The following is a 21,116-nucleotide window of genomic DNA, read 5'->3' on the forward strand; positions in this document are numbered from 1 at the left end:
GTGACCTGAGCTGAAGTCAGATGCTTAACAGAGCCCCTAGGAAATGGTTTTAAAGGAAACTGCAGGTGAGCAGTCACAAGAGTGGGATGCATAAACTACAGGCATGGATTGGCCACGGAACAGTTTCTCACACAGGCAAGTCTGTGAAGCATGTATTTGGGAGAAGAGCATCAAGGATTTGTTTTCTTTAACCAGTGATCGGTGATTCTCCTAAGCCACACCAAGAATGGCAGAGAGTTTCTAATTAGGCTCTGGTGAGGACAGAATACTCTGTTCAGAGTGAAATACAGTCCTTTTTTCAAATAAGAACTATAGAAAGAATACCTGATAAGTGCCAGGCACCATGCAGGTTGAGCAGAAGATCAAGCCCCATGTTGGAAGATGAAAAGGAAAAGGACTTCTCGCCTATCAGAGTTGGGCCTGGAGGTTCAGAACAACAGGAGGTTCCTCATCACAACTCGGAAGAAATGGAGGAGATGTTAGGCACTTTCACTTTCCTCTCTGGCCTCAGTTTACCCTTTTTTAAATGAGGGGGTTGGACTTCATGATTTCTAAGCCCTAAGGTTCTGATTCTAGCACCACATAAAGTTCACTTCAAAGTCAGTGAAAGATTTGCAGCAACATAAATAGACCTCAGGGTATAAACACTATGTTATCCAAAGGGAAAATAAAGATGACAGACTACATGTTTTAAAATAAACTCACTGTGGTTTTTAATTCTCAACTCCAACCTTGAGTTTTATGAGTATTGATTTCCCAAGAAAAGAAAGCCTACAACTGCTACCTTCCCTAAGTACCTTTCTATTCATTTTAAGTAGAGCCATTAAAAGTTTTCAGGCCCAATTATACATAACTTTCAGTTTAAATGTCCTTCTTACCCTCACCAAAAGGACCTTTCTTATGTAACTAAAACAAATGGTTTGATTTTGTACACAAAAAGTCAGGTTTGACATTTATTGGACATTTATAAGAAAATGATACTGAAAAAAAAAAGCCATCTCAACTGTGCTTCAGACATTGACATGAAGTGTCACTGACAACACAATGGGCACATCAAGAGACCTAGACCTAAGCATTTGTGACTTACTGAAGGTCACACAATTATTTTATGGATCTGCCTCATTCTCATGTTATGTATCCCTGACAGTAGACCTATAGAAATTTCCCAGCTCTACAGACAAGGAAATTGAGTTTCAGAAATACTACGTTCTTGCAATAGTACTGTATTCAAAACAGATCTACCTATCTCAGAATCTCTTGCAGTTTTCCCCTCTACCTTGTGAGATTCTAGCATATAATCCCTACTTTCCAAATTGGACATTCTCACATGATCAAATGGGAAGAATACCTTCATTTTTTGTCAGAGAATGAGAAAGAGGCAGTTGTAGAGGAGGGACAAGACAAAAAGTGATGTTAAAGATCTGCCACATTACTCTAAAATGTTTTCAGACTTACTTATCCTCAGCCCTTCCAGACCTTCTAGACTGCTACAGCCTCACCAGCCTCTGCTTCTCCATTTCTTCATCTCTCAGAACTCCCTTTCTCTCATTTCCACTTACTAAAAAAGTGAACATCTTTTAAAGTCCATTTCATGAGTCGCTCCCCTTTCATGGGCTCCCCAATTAGAGTGGAGAAAAGAATTCTTACTGACATAATAATACTCACCTGGCAGCATCATTAAAATGATTATATGACACCTCAGTCAGTAATCAAATGCAAAAAGAAAATAAATGTATTATTTCTCACTGTTAAAAATAAAACTTTAGTATGTCTGTCCATAGTTTTTATACTCACTCTTAGATAATGTTTTGGTATTGAAAGTTCCAGTCTAGTCTAATTATTACAAAACTGGCATCCAGTTCAATAAAGAATGAAAATATCTATAAACTCTTATTCAGTGCCAAGCTTTCCTCATTCCTCAGAGCAAGTTGAGGTGGTGGGTATGGTTGGCTGCTTAAGCAGTTCCTCCTCTGCTGCTTTCTCACTGTGCAAGCCACAGTTTTGGTCTCTCCAAAGTCAACCTAGGGAGAGAAGGACTAGAGGAAAGGGACCGGGTTCCATGCCTGGTGTACTGCAGTCTGACCTCAGTGCCCTCAGGACTGTAGAAGCATTGCTGACTTTTCCTCTGATGGACATTTTTGTTCTTGGAGATTCTCACTCAAGATCACCAATGAAATTCCTTTGCCCATGGCATGCCCTCCTCTGGGTAGCTCTGCTCTGAGCATTCAGCAACTCACCATTTCTTTATGTATCGTAACCCACTGAGGAGTCCTCTCAGAAGAGATTCTCTGTTAAGATGACCCGGGCCAGCTCACTTTTGGAAAGTGTCTCATTTTGTGCTCACAAGCCAATTTGAGTAGAAGTGCATACTACCCCAGTGGATTTGCTATACACTTCTTGACTTTAGACTTTTCAGACTTAAGTCAAACAGCATTGTCTATCTCCCTCAATCTCCAGGACACAGAAACGAAAATTGCCTCAGAGTTTTCACTCATCGGCTAGTTGTGAAAGGAAAGCATCCTATTCTCATGAGGAGGGAGCAGAGAATATCACACCAAGTTCACACAAGGACATCTGTCTAATCAGCTTTTTTCTGTCTTATGAGCTGCAGTGCATGATCAAGGTGGCAGGAGCATCTCGTTATCCCTCAGTACATTATGCACGGGTGGTCCAGCGCTTCACTTTAGTATCCAGGGCATTAGGTGGGGGAAGAGAAGTATTCTTTGGAATCTACTACATTGTTCTTTGTCTTTGGGTTCCATTTTAACAACGTGTTACATAAATAGTAGGCTTAAGTAGTAACTGGACCATGCATGTGAAGGTCATCAAGAACCAAGGAAGCTTTTCTCTAGTGTCAAACCTTAACTCTGCTTCTCCCTGCTCAGAATCTCTCTAAACTGTCTTTGTTTCTCTGTGCACATATAAAAAACAGCTACCCCACAGCTTCCAATGTTTTATGTGTGCTCCCACAGACCAGCAGAGAGACTAACTAGTTTGAATCCCACTTCAAAATTCCTAGAGAGGAAAGATAATTGGCCTAGTCTGGACCAGGTGTCTGTCCCTGATCCAGTCATCTTTGTTCAATGGGTGGGTTATCAGAGACTCTCCCTGAAGGCAGGGAAATTTGCAAAGAAAGGAGGTAATAGGCTGGGTAGACACTCCCCCAACAGTGTTAGAAATACATGTATTACCTGGCATGAGGCCTAGCATAAGTGAATACTTAGCGTGTTTTTCTCCCCTTTCAAGACATTTATTCTCTTCTGAGGAAATAGATATGCTGGGCATTGTGGTTAGCTTCCCAACATTACTCTCCCTTTTCCTTAGTCACGAATGAAATATTCATTCTCATATCTTCACCTCCGCTGGGTATCTCACAGTAGCAGTGGGAAGAGTGACTGAAGCTTAAACTAATGAACACAAGAGTCCCTCTCCTGGTCACAGTATTTGTTCCAGAATGACTCATCTCAGGCTGACCAAATCAAAGGACAGGTCCTCCCCCTCCTGAGAAGAACACTCTTGGAAACGATCCCTTCTATCTCCATAGATGTGCCTAGAGAAACACATTCCCCAAGGATGTTAACACAACCATCTTGTGACAATGAAGTAGAACCAGGCTTAAGAAGAAGCTGAACCTGCATGAGACAGAGAGGGGAGATAAAAAGAAACTGAACCTTGAAGACATGATTGAGCAGCTGACAAACCAACCCTAAAGCCAACTTATATGTCAAATTCCATTTATATGAGCCAAAAATCCTATCATTTTGATCAACTTCGATCGGATTCCAGAAATATCTAATTTGTATGTTCACCCAAAATCCTAACATGTCAGGACAAACTGTCAGTAAGTATATTTGCAAACAATTCCTTTTTTTTTTTTTAATGTTTATTTATTTATTTATTTTGAGAGAGAGAGAGAAAGAGCAGAGAGAGGGAGAGAGAACATCCCAAGCAGGCTCTGTGCTGTCAGCAGAGCCCGACATGTGGCTTGATTTCATGAACGGTGAGATCATGACCCAAGCCAAAATCAAGAGTCAGATACTTAACCAACCCAGCAGCCACAGAGGTGCCCCTATTTGCAAGCAATTCTGATATTCCCTAAGGGGACATTATAAAAGGACTCTAGAAAAAAAGAATCCAAGAATTAAATTCCTCCAAACTGAGGATAAAAGCAATCTTAAAACCTCTTAGTGAATATAGCAGATATGCACAAAACTCAGGGAAAGGAATAGGAAGATGCTTGAATTGAATCATAGGAAACTGGCTGATTTTGTAGTAAAAGATGGTATTTCCAGGTGACCTTATGGGATCCCATATGGGTTGTCCTCTAACTCTGCCAATGAAGGTTATTGTTCTAAATCTAAATCTCTGAAGAAATTAAAGAGGATATCAAGAAATATGTCACATCTGGTAATACAAATAGGACCTGAAAAATAAAAAGTGTTTATTTTTTACATAGAAATTACATACAATAATAATATTGCTAAGGGGAGTACACTTTTATCACCATTAGTAGGCTCATCTAAAGGAGCCCTTGCTCACCTGAACCCAGGACAAAGAGGAGACACGGAGACCTCAGCAAACCCTGTATCATACTCCAAGGTAAGATGTAGATAATGTCAGACAGGCGGCAATCCTGAGTCCATGTGGGGGCCATGCAGGTACTACCCATAAGAACTCTATACCAGAAAACCCTGCCAGAGAAGAGAACTTTATCATAGGAGTTCTAGCAATACCAAGGGATAGAGACAGGTAACAGAAGTAGCTTGGAAAAGAGTGCTGCTTTTTTTTTTTTTTTAACCATTGTTGTTACTTAGTTCTTCTCTCTCTCTCTCTCTCTCTCTCTCTCTCTTTCAAAGAGAGAGCAGCAGAGTGAGAGGAGGGAATCTTAAGCAAACTCCATGCCCCAGAGCTGGTTCTCATGACCTTGAGATCATGACTGAACTGAAATGAGGGGTCAGATACTTAACAAACTGAGCCACCCAGGCGACCCTCTTCTCAATTATTTCTTATGCATGGGTAGTAAATCTGTATTACATTTGTGCAATGAAGTAATATTTTGAATTACATTACTATGCTTTTCTTTTTGGCACTTCCTTGTATTTGTTGTTGTTTTTATTGTGTAATCTTATCCTCATTCAACTAGGGCTGTTCATTGCCTTTGAGAGGATTAAGGTTGTTATGATTGAAAAGGAAAAAGAGTTGGTAATCAGAGTTTGGCTTTTGGCTTTCAGAATTAGGTTCCCAAAATCATATTCAGTAAGGACAGTCTTGAATTTGGTCTTCAATTTCAAGAGGCAAGCAAGAGATTGAGATAGAGAAAGTTTTTGTATTTGTTTTTGTTTTAATGTGGATTTCTTGCTTGTTTTTAACTCCATAATTTTTCCTTTAAATGTTAGGAAAAAATTTCTGGAAGACTGAGAAAAGCGTTTTTATCTGAAAACCTTTAAATATGAAAAAAATTTAGGAGGTGTCAGGAAGGCAATTTTCTAGCCCAAAGAAAGGAAACAAAAAAATAACAAAACCTCCATTAGGTGTGATACCTTAGACTGCTTGGGCTGCTGTAACAAAATATCACAGACTGGGAGGCTAAACAATAAAAATTTGTTTCTCACAGTTCTGAGGGTGATAAGTCCAAGAACAAGGTGCCAGTCTATTGAGTTCCTGGTGAGGGTCCTCCTCCTAGCTTGTAAATTGTCACCTTCTCTCTGTACCCTCACTGGCAAAGAGATCAAGCATGTGGGTGTCTCCTCTTATAAAGACATTAATCCTGTTGGATGAAGGCTTTATTCTTATGGCCTCCTTCAACCTTAATTACTTCCTTACTCTAAATGCAGCCAGTCTGGGGGTTAGGGCTTTGATATATGAATTCGGGGGTGGGGGGCACAATTCAGTCCAGAGCATGTGGAAAGGATCCTCAGGGTGAGTAAAGCAAGTAAGTGAGTCATAGATGAGCTTCTAGAGAGCCCCCTGCCCTGCCTCTTCCCCAAGTGAAGAGGAGAGTGGATTAGACAAAGAATAAGGCAGAAAACTCTCAAATAGCTCAGTTCTATGGGCAAAAGGAACTTGCATTTGATTAGGGCCTGGAATTCTAATAGAGGCAGCCTCAAAGAATTTTCCATGCCAAACTGGCATGGGTGCCATAAATTAGAAAGCAATCAGGAATATTTAGACTGAGAAGACCTATGATAGCACCCTGCGTGCACCACTGTCCCTTCCATCCGCAGAAATTTCCACATTCTCAAGTTGGAGTTGCTGCAACCCTTAGCAGAAGACTGTAAGGAGTCCCCTAAACCAGGCACTGAATGGGAATAATGGACAATCTCACCAGATCTGAAACACTAACAAAGCTGAAATAGGCTCTAGTCAACAGTGGAAGGTGGTCTATTTCATTCAGACACAGTGGCTGCTACCATTTGTTGGCATTCTACTATTACAATATACCATGGTGTATTTATGTAAGGAAACACTTATTTTTGTTGGCATAGTGTTGTTCTTCTGGAATTTTTTTAAATTAATGTATCCTGTACCAAAGCACAACTGTGCACAGAACTTACCATCCTACTACAAACAATAGAAAACTGAACAAAATGGATGAAACAAGTGTTTTTATACATTGAATAACTGTGCTTTCTGAAAGAGAACTAACCAAGATGAACCCTATGATTGCTTTAGCAATTTCTGGACTGTCATCCAGGGAGGATAAACATAAGCAGATGCTGGCAGTCACAATCAGTTGAGAAGACAGAGCTTAAAGATGAGGGAATCTGAGGCAGCTAGAATTTGCAGGGAGGCTTACCAGAGAAGAGGGAGCTATGAAAAGAATGAGCTCTAGAAATCTGCATAGAGGTCTTTGGAGTGTAAGGTGAAATTCAACATGGCCAGACAAAAAACAACTGCTGGGAGAAGATAGTTACTAGGAAGTGTAAATCAAATTATCCTCAGAACTTATGTAAACCTGGGAATCATTGGAATTCACATCAGTCTGAATACACATGGCATTTCATTAGAGAAACCAGAAGATTCAGGGATAGAAGTGGATTTAAAGGCTACTGTCGACCTCTATGAAAAACTGAAAGGCAAACATTTTTTTTTTAAGTTTATTTATTTTTAGAGAGTGTGTGTGTGAGAGCAGGGGAGAAAGAAAGAAAGAGAGAGAGAGAGAGAGAGAGAGAGAGAGAGAGAGAGAATGAATCCCAAGCAGGCTATGCACTTCCAGCGCAGAGCCCAACACAGGGCTCGCATTTGTGAAGTGTGAGATCATGACCTGAGCCTAAATCAAGAGTCAGAGTGCAGGCAAGGGGTAGAGAGAGAGAGGGAGACAGAATCCCAAGCAGGCTCTGCACTGTCAGCACAGAACCCAACACAGGGCTCAAATTCATGTACTTGAGATCATGACCTGAGCTGAAACCAAGAGTCGGATGCTTAACCAACTGAGCCACCCAGGCTCCCCAGAAGACAAGAACTTTAAAACAGTTATTATAAATATGTTTAAAGATTCAAAGAAAAACATAAACACAATGAGGAGAGCTATAAATGGAAGCTATAAAAAGAACCACCAAATGGAACCTCTAGAGATGAAAATATGACATTGCCAGTTAAAAGTTTCATTGAATTATATTAATGGCAGATTAGATAATATAGAAAAAAATCATGAATTTGAAGACATAGAAATTGAAATACCCAAAATGAAGCATAGAGGGATGCCGGGGGGTGGTGGTGGTGGTGGTGGTGGGGAGAACAGGAAGAACCTCAGTGACCTGAGAAGCAATATCAAAAGTTTAATGTACATGTAGTTGCAGTCCCAGAAGGAAAAGAGGGGTAGGAGAACAGAAAAAAAAAAAAAAAAAAAAAAATGACTAAGAAATTCCCACATTTGATGAAAATATAAACCCACATATCCAAGAATCTCATCCAAGAAACTCAAACCACACCAAGGCAAATCATAATCAAATTGCTGAAAACTAGTACTGAGGGAAAATCTTAAAAGTAGCCAGTGTTGAGGAGTAAGGAATAGAATTGGTATCATTTATATGTTGAGATATTACCAGAGAATCACTATACACCTTTAAAATTTTGCATTAAACAACAGTGCCCTCATTTAGAAAGCATCCTCTTAGACCACCACAATGCTCATTGAAGTTACTTCATATTACCTTAAATAAAAGTCAAAAAAGACATTTTCAATATCTGCAACAATTTACACAAAAACAACCTTGTCATTTAACTATACCAGTATACAAGGGCACTTTTTTCCTTTAATTGTAATTAAAAATTGAATAATATTGTTTCTTATGATTAATTAAACTCTCAGAATTTTATGAACCTTTGATTTAATATTTTAATTTTTCTTCCGTCTTTATCTGTTAAGTTATAGTAGAGTGACAAAATTTTTGACATTTATATTTTTATGCATTGAGCTTTATTTTAAAACATTTATTTATTTATTTATTTATTTATTTATTTATTTATAATTGGAGTATAGTTGACATACAGTGCCACATTATTTTCAGGTATGCAGCTTAGTGATCCACAAGTTTATACTTTATGCTGTGTTCACCACAAGTGTAGCTACCATCTTTCACCAACGCTATTACAATATCATTGACTTTATGCTTTTGCGTTTATTTTCAAATTTATGATCTATAATTTTTCATGAAGTTTGTATTTAGACTCATAACCATTTAATTTCATTAGCTATTTTGAACACATTGTCAAAATTAAAAAAAGTAACATTGATAGTGGTTTTTAATTTGCATAAAGTAAATGCCAACATATTTGTGTCATAATTTCATTCCCTTATTAGAATCACAACTTAGGGGAAAAAAATCTCTGCATTTCTCATTTTGAGAGAAAATATAATTAATTGCATCAGCACAGTAAAAAGAAAAATTCCAAAGGGGGAAGAGGAAAAAGATTGATTCTTTAAGGGTATATAGTTTTGTTTTGATGTACAATTTCCATTAATTAGGGTAAATTACAACTGTAAAAAAGTAAATGTTAACTTAGAAAAACTGATAGCATTCAAATAATTTTTCCTTACTAGCATTGCAAATGAATTTGTCCTATAGGTATGTGAATGGTTTCTATATAGTAGAAAAAATTAAAACACAATTTTTTGAATTCAGTTTAACAATCTTATTCTATATTCTTTTTCCTTTTTTTTTTTTTTTCAATTACAGTATTTCTGCCTGTCCAGTACATTTTTCAATTAGCTTTATTATCCCTCTGGTTCCCTCAGTAATGAACTAAATCAACTTTGGCGGTTGTTAGTTTTATATTTATAGAAGAGCCATGTTTTTTATTTTTTTGAAAATTAGATTTTGATGAGTATCAAATGCAGAGATGATGAGCAAGCTCCGTTTTAGAGAAGAAAAATCTGCAGTTCTGTACATTTAATTCACAATAAATGAATTAAAAACTCCTCTTATTTGGGAATTTCTATTTTCAATTTCTGTTTTCCACATTGTCCCTTAGATTTATCTCCCAAGAATATCTCCACACTGGGCACAATCTCACTAGCTGATCCCAGAACAAGTACACAGATAATTTTCAATTCATATGTTTCCCTGGTGTTCATTTTAGGAAAACAGATGATATAAAAAACAACTAAAACATGGGAAAATTACAAATTTAAGAACCACCGCCCTCCCCCCAACCTCAAATTGGTTTGGACATTATCCTTTGTCTGGAGTTCCTAACTTCCTTCTTACCTAGAGATAGAAAGTTCTATTAGATTATTTACTTCTGTAAGAACTTTGCAGTTCACAAAGTTTCTGAGAATAATCTTAAAAGGATGTTCGGGTTTCTTTCTAAAGAAGTCCTTCTCTGAAACCCTGTGTTCTACATAAGTCATAAGAGTTGAGCAGTGGATGTATCTGGTCTGAGAATATTCAGCCTACACCATTCCCACTTCTCCAGAGACCCTGTCTTGGAAGGGTTATGGTTGCTGTTTTGTGGTATTAGTGGGTTTTCTTCAAAACAGTCAAAAGATGAAAGCCAGAGTGGAATCCTCTTGAGTGCAGAATCCAGGACAGCAGGCTCTCCTCTAGTGTTGGAGAATCAGCCCCTGAATCACAACCCCGGAGCAAGGGATTATAAGTCTTGGCTGCTGTCTTCTAATTGGAGTGAGAAAAATACTAAGGAAATAAACATAAAGTAATATGAAAATATTATCCCATCAAAGTAAATCAGGAATAAAGATCTGACACATAATGACTCTGTTAAACTGTACAAACTGAAGTAATCAAATGACAACTAAAAAGTGAGGTTCCACCGTTACTCAACATTAAGTCTTGAATTAATCATTGGATCAAATTAGGCTTGTTTCTTTGTAAGTAAGTGACTTTGAATCCAGAAAAAGTAACTAGTTGTTCAAACAGTAGATCATGGTGTCTCTATGAAGCTTGGGAAACAAACAATGGAAACTCATTCACATTTTTAGGCTTTCATAAACAAGGATGACAGAGAAAAGGATGAGCTGCTGATGCTTTTCCATTTCATCTTGTGAACACTTCATTCTGGAAATTATCACCAGGGCTCAGGTCTTCAAGTTTGCCATAATTAGATTGCTTTACAAGGAATGTAGCTCAACTGGAACTTAGCTACTGTTGACATTGCAAATGCATGCTGCACAGGGAAGAACATACTTCACAGAGGGTCTGAGACAATTCCAAATATGTACCTGCTGTGACACTGGTTTCCAGTGCCAAAATGCCAAATGCAAAGGGAAGTATTTCAGATATATTTAAACTTGAATTCACCTTCTTAAACTAACATAGTTGAAGTGAATAAAAGGAAACACGTGGAATAATCTTTTCTCAGTATTTGAATAGGATTCTGGCAATATTTACTATTTCTGCTGACCACAGTTGATATGATATTTGCTTGCTTCCTGCTTTAGCTCACATTATCCATGAACTGCTTCTAATAGAGCCTGTTAACTATGCGATCTTCTTGTGCTGGCATTTATGGCTAAAGGTATTTCTAAAAAATCTCTATTACATAAAATTTAGTAAGACAAATACCATCTCCATGATCAGCAAGAGTACTTTGGTAAATAAAAGACACAACCTTGCCTTGACCTTTGACAAAAACAGCACGTCATAGGTTTCTTTTGAGACCGCTGTGGAAGAACACCCTGAAGAATCTTAGATGCCCTAGGAGTTAAGATGGCAGAGAAGTAGGGGGACCCTGGGCTCTTCTTGTCCCTCATACACAGCTATATTGAGGTAAGATCACTTGGAACACTGGGAAAAGGACACTGGGAGAAGGATCTCCATGGTTGGAGGGAGACAGCATGGCTGATGCAAGGTGCATGGAAGTGAATTGGGGAAGAGGAAAATAGTGGTGCCTCAGAGGGGAGGAAAACTTGTCCATGGAGAGACAAAAGGGAGAGAAAAGAGAGAGGTTGAGAGAGTGCAGTGTTGGGTTTGCACAAGAGGAAACCCTCTCAGGACCATGCACTGGGGAGAGAGAGGTACTAAATGTCACAGGTTTTTTGCAAAGAGCACATGTAGGTCAAATTTTGAGGTTTTGGAAGTGCATGACTTTCTCCAGAGTAGAGCTGTGGGAGTGTTCCTGGTGAGGAGGACCCTGGCCTCTGAGTGCAAGTGTGGCTTAGGGATCTCCTGAGTCACAATAGCAGAGAACATTTCCCTTCCTGGAGCACATTTGGAAGAGGGTATATTGCCTCTCCAAGGACAAAGGACCCTGTAGGCCCCAGCAAAAGGCCTTTCGTAGGTAGGGGGGTAGGAAGGGGGCAGAGGCACACACAGAGGGCATATAACCTTGTTACTGCTTTTAGCGGTGCTACACCATAGATTCCATGAACCATGCAGGTGTGGGACTATTTTTTCTGGGACAAAAGATGTCAGACACAACGTGGAGAGGCTCTACTCTAAAAGAGGAGGTGGGCCTGTGCTGTGCCGGGTCCTTTAAGATTTCGAGTTTTAAATGCCAGCTGTTCACCAAAGGAAATAAATAAATAAATAAATAAATAAATTCAGTAGAGCTGTCATACAGGGCCAGCTGACTGCCCTCGCTATTCTGTGAGGGTTTCCTGAACAGTGTGGTGTGTGTGAGATCCCCTGTCTAGGGAAAAGAGAGTGGGGTGGCACCATTTCCCCCCCAACACCAACATGTTAGGACTTCAGAGAGCAACACAACAGCCCCCAGTGGAGGTGGGACCTGCTTACACCAAACCTCACACCAAACCCTTACACCAAACCCTTTGCTTACACCAAACCCTGCCTCTCTGTGGCTGGCAACTGCTTATTTACTGGGACAAGAATGACTCTCAGCCAAAGCAGCAGATCTCTCCTCCAGAAGACCCCCATGCTCCAAGTACACTGAAATTCAAATGCTTCAAAGCAGCATCTGCAGTTCTGGTAGAAATAGGACCAGGCTTACCTTTTCTTCTTCTTCTTCTTCTTCTTCTTCTTCTTCTTCTTTCATTTGGAATCAGGGTCATAGTTTCTTGTTTGTTTTATTCATTTTCTTCCTCCTTTTTTTTTTTTTTTTTTTTTTTTTGGAATCAGGCTTCTTCTTCTCCCTCCCACCAAGTCTTTTTCTTTGGAATCTGGCTTAATAGTTTTTTGACAGTCTGTTTGTTTTTTCATTTCTTTGCCTTTTCTTTCTCTCTTTTAATTTTGAGGGAGATGAGGCTTTTTTTTTCCTTTTTTTTCCCAGGCTTATTTTAACAAACATTTCAAAGCACACCCAGTTAAAGTTCCAGAAACTCCCCACTGCAAGCAAGGAGGAGCTCTGTAGAGGACTGAGCAGTGGGAAAGCGCAGCCCAAATGCAAGAGCAGAGGGCACACTGCATACACCAGAAATACTTTCTGAAGTGCCAGACCCTGAACAGTGTATGACCTCTTTTTAATGTAGCATTACTCTCAGGTGCAGGAAACATAATAAGCTTTCAAAACATGCAAAAGACAGAAGTTAGCCAAAATGACAAGATGGAAGAATTCTCCCCAAAAGAAAGGTCAAGAAGAAATCATAGCTCGGAACTTGCTCAAAACAGATATAAGCAATATATATGAATAAGAATTTAGAGCAACAGTCATAAGACTACTAGCTGGGCTTGAAAAAAGCATAGACAACACCAGAGAAAACTTGGCTACAGAAATCAAATCCCTAAAACTAGTCAGCTTAAAATAAAAGAAATGCTATAACTGAGATGCAAAATCAACATAACTGAGTTACAATGAAGACTGAAGAAGTGAAGGAGAGAATAGATGATACAGAAGATAAAATAATGGAAAATAATGAAGCTGAAAAGAAGGAAAGAAAACTGTTAGATCACAAAGGGAGACTTGGGGAACTCAATGATTCCATCGAGTGAAACAATATCTGTATCATAGGAGTCTCAGAAGAAGAAAAGCAGGAAAAAGGGTAGAAAGTTTACTTGAACAAATTATAGCTGAGAACTTCCCTAATCTGGGTAAGGAAACAGACACAAGAAGAAACAAGAAGGCACAACAGAAACAAGTCCAACAGGCACACAGAATTCTCCTCAAAATCAACAAAACAGGTCAACACCACAACATATCATAGTGAAATTTACAAAACACAAAGATAGAGAATTCTGAAAGCAGCCATGGACAAAAGATCCTTAACCTACAAGGGTAGACACATAAGATTATCATCAGACCTATCCACTGAAACTTGGAAAGCCAGAAGGGAGTGGCAGGAAATATTCAATGTACTGAAATAGGAAAAAATATGCAGCCAAGAATGCTTTATCAAGCAAGGCTGTCATTCAGAATAGGAGAGATAAAGAGTTTCCCAGACAAAAACTAAAGGACTTTGTGATCATTAAATCAGCCCTGCTCTGGGGGCTCTCTGGGTGGAGACAGAAAGCCCCCCGCCCCCCGATAAAACCCCACAAAGCATTAAAGACTAGAAAGGAGGAGAAAATATCACCAGAAATGCCAACTCTACAGGTAACATAATGGCACTAAATTCATATGTTTCAATAGTCACCTTGAATGTTAATGGACTGAATGCTCCAATCAAAATAGGTATGGTATCAGAATGGATAAAAAAGAAAGATCCATCTATATGCTGCCTACATGAGACACACATTAGACCTAAAGACCTGCTGATTGTAATTGAGAGGATGGAGACATCTATCATGCTAATGGACATAAAAAAAAAAAAAGAAAAACACCAGAGTAGCCATTTTATATCTGACAAACTAGATTTTAAAACAAAGACTGTAGCAAGAGATGAAGAAGGGCATTATATCATAATTAAGGGATCTATCCATCGAGAAGATGTAACAATTCTAAATATTTATGCCCCCAACGTGGAGAAACCCAAATATATAAATCAATTAATAACAAACATAAACTCATTGATAATAATACAGTAATAGTAGGAGACTTTAACACCCCACTTGCAGTAATGGACAGATCATCTAAGCAGAAAACCAACAAGGAAATCAACACACTAGACTGAGGGACTTAACAGACATATTCAGAACTTACCATCCTAAAGCAGAATACACATTCTTCTCATGTGTACATGAACATTCTCCAGAATATATCACATACTAGGTCACAAATCAACCCTTCAACAAGTACAAAAAGACCAAGATCATACCATCCAGATTTTCAGATCACAATGCAATGAAACTTGAAGTCAACCACAAGAAAAAATTTGGAAAGCCCTCAAATACATGGAGTTTAAAGAATATCCTTCTAGGGGCACCTGGGTGGCTCAGTTGGTTGAGCGTCCGACTTCAGCTCAGGTCATGATCTCACAGTTCATGACTTCAAGCGGCATATCAGGCTGTGTGCTGACAGTTCAGAGCCTGGAGCCTGCTTCAGGTTCTGTGCCTCCCTCTCTCTCTGCCCCTTCCCCCTTGTGCTCTGTCTCTCTCTCTCCCTCAAAAATAAACAGTAAAAAAAAAATTAAAAATAATTTAAAGAACATCTTACTAAAAAATGTTAACCAGGAAATTAAAGAAGAAATAAGAAATACATGGAGGCAAATGGAAATGAAAACATGATAGTCCAAACCATTTGGGATGCAGCAAAGGCAGTCCTAAGAGGAAATTATATTGCAGTTCAAGCCTATCTCAAGAAGCAAGAAAGGTCCCAAATACACAACTTAACCTTATATTTAAAGGAGCAGCAAATAAAGCCTAAAGCCAGCAGAAAAAAGAGAAATAATAAAAATTAGAGCAGGAATAAACAATATAGAATAAACATACAAACCAAAAACAGTAGAACAGATCAATAAAACCAAGAACCGATTCTTTGAAAGAATAAACAAAATTGATAACCCCCTAGCCAGATTTATCAAAAAGAAAAGATAAAGGACCCGAATAGATAAAATCACAAATGAAAGAGGAGATATCACAACCAACATCACTGAAATACAAATTATAAGACAATACTATGAAAAATTATATGGTGACAAATTGGACAACCTGGAAGAAATGGACAAATTCCTAGAAACTCACAAACTACCAAAGCTGAAACAGGAAAAAATAGAAAATTTGAGCAGACCCATAACCAACAAAGAAATTGAGTCAGTAATCAAAAATCTCCCCCCCAAAACAAGAGTCCTGGGCCTGATGGCTTCCCAGGGGAAATCTATCATACATTTAAAGAAGAGTTACTACCTATTCTTCTCAAACTGTTCCCAAAAGATAGAAATAGGAGGAAAACTTTCAAACTCATGCTTGAAGCCAGCATTACCTTGATTCCAAAACCAAAGACTCCACTAAAAAAGAATTATAGGCCAATATTCCTGATGAAATTTTATGCAAAAATTCCCAAGAAGATGCTAGCAAACTGAATTCTACAGTACATTAAAACAATTAGTCACCATGATCAAGTGGGATTTATTTCTGGGCTGCATGGCTGGTTCTATAGTCACAAATCAATCAGTGTGATACACCACATTAATAAAAGAAAGGATAAGAAGCATATGATCCTGTCAATTGATGCAGAAAAAACAGTTGACAAAACACAACATCTATTCTTGATAAAAACCCTTGACAATTAGGGACAGATGGAAAACACCTCAACATCATAAAGGTCATACATGAAATCCCCACAGCTAATATCATCCCCAATGGGGAAAAACTGAGAGCCTTTCCCTTATAGTTAGAAACAAGACAACGATGGCCATTCTCATCATTACTATTTGACATAGGACTGGAAGTCTTAGCCTTAGCAATCAGACAACAAAAAGAAATAAAGGGCATATAAATCGGTAAGGAAGAAGTAAAACTTTCAGTATTTGCAGATGACATGATACTCTATGTAGAAAACCCAAAAGACTCCATCAAAAAATTGGATGGAGTCCAAAAAATACAACTAATACATGAATTCAGCAAAGTCACAGGATATAAAATCCATGTGCAGAAATCTGTTGCATTTCTATATACCAATAGCAAAGCATCAAAGAAATCAAGGAATCAATCCCATTTACAATTGTTCCAAAAACAAGATACCTAAGAATAAACCTAACTAATAAGGTAAAAGATCTGCACTCTGAAGACTATAAAAGACTTACAAAGCTAACTGAAGAGGGCACAAAGAAATGGAAAAACATTTCTTGCTCACAGATTGTAAGAACAAATAACTGTTAAAATGTCTATACTACATAAAACAATCCACACATTTAATACAATCCCTATCAAAATACCACCAGCATACTTCACAGAGTTAGAACAAACAATCCTAAAATTTGTATGGAACCACAACAGTTCCCAAATAGCCAAAGCAATCCTGAAAAATAAAAACAAAACTGGAGGCATCACGATTCTGGATTTTAAGCGATATTACAAGACGGTAGTCACCAAGACAGTATGGCACTGGCACAAAAACAGACACATAGATCAATGGAACAGAATAGAAAACCCAGAAACGTACCCACAAGTATATGGCCAACTAATCTTCAACAAAGCAGGAAAGAATATACAATGGAAAAAAGCCTCTTCAACAAATGGTGACGGGAAAACTGGACTGTGACATGCAGAAGAATTAAACTGGACCACTTTCTTATACCATACACAAAAATAAATTCAATATAGATAAAAGACCTAAATGTGAGATAGGAAAGCATCAAAATCCTACAGGAGAACACAGGCAGCAACCTCTTTGACCTTGGCCAGGCAATGTCTTACTAGACACATCACCAAAGCCAGGGAAACAAGCAAATATGAACTATTGGGACTTCATCAAGGTAAAAACCTTCTGCCCAGCAAAGGAAACAATCAACAAAACTAAAAGGCAGCCTACAGAATGGGAGATATTTGGAAATGACACATCTGATAAATATGATAGGGTTAGTATCCAAAATCTATATAAAAAAAAACTTATCAAACTCCACACCCAAAAAAAAAAAATAGTCCAGTGAAGAAATGGGCAGAAGGAATGAGTAGACAATTTTCCAAAGAAGACATTCAGAGAGCTAACAGACACATGAAAAGATGTTCAACATCACTCATCATTAGGGAACTACAAATAAAAACCACGATGAGATATCACCTCACACCTGTCAGATTGGCTAAAATGAACAACACAAGAAACAATGGATCTTGATGAGGATTCAGAGAAAGGGGAAACTCTTGCGCTGCTGGTGGGAATGCAAACTGGTGCAGCTACTCTGGAGAATAGTAAAGAGGTTCCTAAAGAATCCAGCAGTTGCACTATTTTTACCCAATGGGTACAAAAATACAAATTTGATGGGGTGCATGTACCCCAATGTTTATAGCAGCATTATCAACCACAGCCAAACTATGGAGAGAGTTCAAATGTCCTTTGCCTGATGAGTGGATAAAGAAGAAGTGGTATATATGTATATGTACAATGGAATGTTACTCAGCCATCAAGAAGAATGAAATCTTGCCATTTGCAATGATGTGGATGGAGCTAGAATGTATTATGCTAAGCAAAAAAAGTCAAATAGAGAAAGACAAATACCGTATGATTTCACTCAGATGTGGAATTTAAGAAACAAAACAGATGAACATATGGGAAAGTGGAGGGGAAAGAGAAGAGAGGGAAACAAACCACAAGAGTCTCATAATGAAAGAGAACAGAGGATCAATGGAGGTAGGTAGGTGGGTGATGGGCGAGATGGGTGGTGGGTACTGAGGAAGGCACTTGTGATGAGCACTCGGTGTTGTATGTAAATGATGAATCATGGGATTCTACTCCTGAAACCTATACTGTACTGTATGTTAACTAACTAAAATATAAATTAAAAAATAAAGGAAATCTTAGAAGCCCTATTAGCTGAAATGATGTGGCCAGGCAGGCATTAAGATCCTTAAAGGACCTTTCCTCTGTTTGAAATATTCTATGAGTAACTGTCCTAAATCCTTTTGAGATACTAACAAAGATCTTACAGACTTATAACTGGGTTTGATCTTTTCCAGAAGTCATTTTTTTAAGTTGCTGTTTTTAGAGAATCTGGGTATAAGAAACAATTTTATTTCAAACCCAGTAAGTTCTAGATCTTTTATGTTTAATAGTTTATTCTTCAGCTCATCTCTCCTCACATTTTATTGTAGGCAATAAGAAAAAAAATGAGGTGACATTTTGAATATTCTGTCTGGAAATCATCTTAGCTAGATCTTTGAGTTTATTAAAGGTACATTTTCTCTTTGCCACATTCACAAATGACTATGTTGGCAAACTCTCTGTGATCACTTAACAAGAGTCCCCCTTCCTTCAGCTTCCAACATTTTCCTCTGTTTCCTTTAAGGTTTTTCTGACAGTCTTTTAGGCCTTTTAGGCTTCCACTAACAATCTACTTGAGACACTTTGGGTTTCACCAACAGCCTCCTCAACACCATTTCAACTTCTTCCCACAGTACAATTCCAAAGCCAGTGCCACATTTTAGGTTTCTGTTATGGCAGCATCCCATTTCTAGGCTCCAAAATTAGTAGCAGTTACATATTGAAGCATAAAAGTTAGTGGCTTGAAGCAACATCTATTGTTTATTTTGTTCATCAATGTACAAATTGAACAGGCTTAGCAAGGACAGTTTTTCTCAGCTCTATATGGCAATATCTGGGGTGGCATGACTGACAACTGGAGAATCTATTTCAAGGAAACTCATTCTCATGGTTGGCAATTTGGTGCTGTCTGTTGGATAGGAGTTCATCCAAGGCCAGAGACCAAAGCTTCTGCTCTTAACAGAGGCCTCTTCTTCCTAGATATGTTGCCCTTCCTTATAGCATGGTGATTGGGTTTACAGATCAAGCACCCTGAGAGAACCAAATGTCAATGCATGGCATTTTTTTTTAATGTTCTAACCTTGAAAATCATAGATCTTCACTTTTATTATAGTCCATTGTTCAAAGCAGTCTTAAAATTTCAGCCACTTACAAAGGAAAGAGATATAAACTCCAGCTCTTGATGGGGAAGTGGCAAAGGTTTAGAAGACTATGTGGGACAGGATGATATTGTTGAACCCATCTTCAGAAAATATAATCTACATCAAGTAAAAACTGATTGCATAAGGAAATTAATATTGGTGGGGGAGGTATGTTAACTAACATATAAATTAAAAAATAAAAGAATCTTATCAGTCCTGTCACTGATGCCAGAATTATGGAGAAGAATTAAACATTTTATAATATAGCTTTTGTTCCCCTGAAAGTGAACAATATCTGTTAAGATGGATTATAGATCTAAACCAGCTTGGGGATCTTTTTATGTCCTTCTAAAATAGACATATCCTTGTAAAATATAATTATCCTAAAAATCAAATAATTTTGCATATTTCAGTCAAAATAACTTACTGTTTTATGGTAATAATGAAAAAATGGTCAAGTTTTCCATCCAGTTAATTTCCATTTAACAAGCATTTATTGAACATCTACTACATGCCAAGCACCATTCTAGGTATACTAAGGTAAATAAGGCATGTTCCAGTCTTACTGTAGTTTGAAAGACATACACTATACAGTTAATTACACAGTAGTAAAATAAATGAAAAAAACATTAAAGGTATGTACTATATCTCCATGAAAATTAATGAAGTTGGATCTCTACCTCATGCATATAAAAATTAAAACTCAAAATCCATAAAGATCTAAATGCAAGGGCTTAAAGTATAAAACTCTTGAAAGACAACATAACAGTAAATCTTCATGACCTTGGTTAGGCAATGATTTTATTCAAATTAAAAACTGTGCTTCAAGGACATCATCAAGAAAGTGGAAAGACAGGACACAGAATAGAGGGAAAATTTTGCAAATCAAATATAAATCATACATCTGATACAGGACTCATATAGAATATATGAAGAACTCTTACAATTCAATAATAGAAAGACAAATGACACAATTTTCAAAATGGCCAAAGGATATGAATAGACATTTCTTCAAAGAAGATCTACAAATGGTTAATAAACACATGAAAAGATGCTCAGTATCATTCAGAAAAATGCCCATCAAAACCACAATGAGATACTATCACCCATCCATTAGGATGTTAGAATAATAATAATAACAACAACAATAATAATAATAATAAAAGATTTATGGAGAATGTGGAGAAATTGGGCTCTCTTACAGTGCTAGTAAGGATGTAAAATGGTTCATATAGTAACTCTATTTAATCTTTGGTAACTATGTTTATCCAGCTACTTTGGAAAACAGCATAGCAGTTCCTCAAAAAGTTAAACATACAGTTTTCCATATGTCCCAGAAAATCCACTTCTACCCTAGATAAATAAAAATATATGTCCATACAAAAACTTGCACATGAGGGGCACCTGGGTGGCTCAGTCAGTTGAGTGCTAACTCTTGATTTCAGTTCGGGTCATGATCCCAGGGTCATGGGATGGAGCCCTGCATCTTGCTCCCTGCTGAGCATGGAGCTTGCTTAAGATTCTCTCTCTCTTGGAGCACCTGGGTGGCTCAGTCGGTTAAGCATCTGACTTCAGTTCAGGTCATGATCTTGAGGTTCGTGAGATCGAGCCCCACGTCAGGCTCTGTGCTGACAGCTCAGAGCCGGGGCCTGCTTCGGATTCTGTGTCTCCCTCTCTCTCTGCCCCTCCCCTGCTCATGCTCTGTCTCTCTCTGTCAAAAATAAACATTAAAAATAAATTTAAGATTCTCACTCTCTCTTTCTCTCT

Source organism: Prionailurus viverrinus, chromosome C1 (assembly GCF_022837055.1).
Source record: "Prionailurus viverrinus isolate Anna chromosome C1, UM_Priviv_1.0, whole genome shotgun sequence".
NCBI lineage: Eukaryota > Metazoa > Chordata > Mammalia > Carnivora > Felidae > Prionailurus > Prionailurus viverrinus.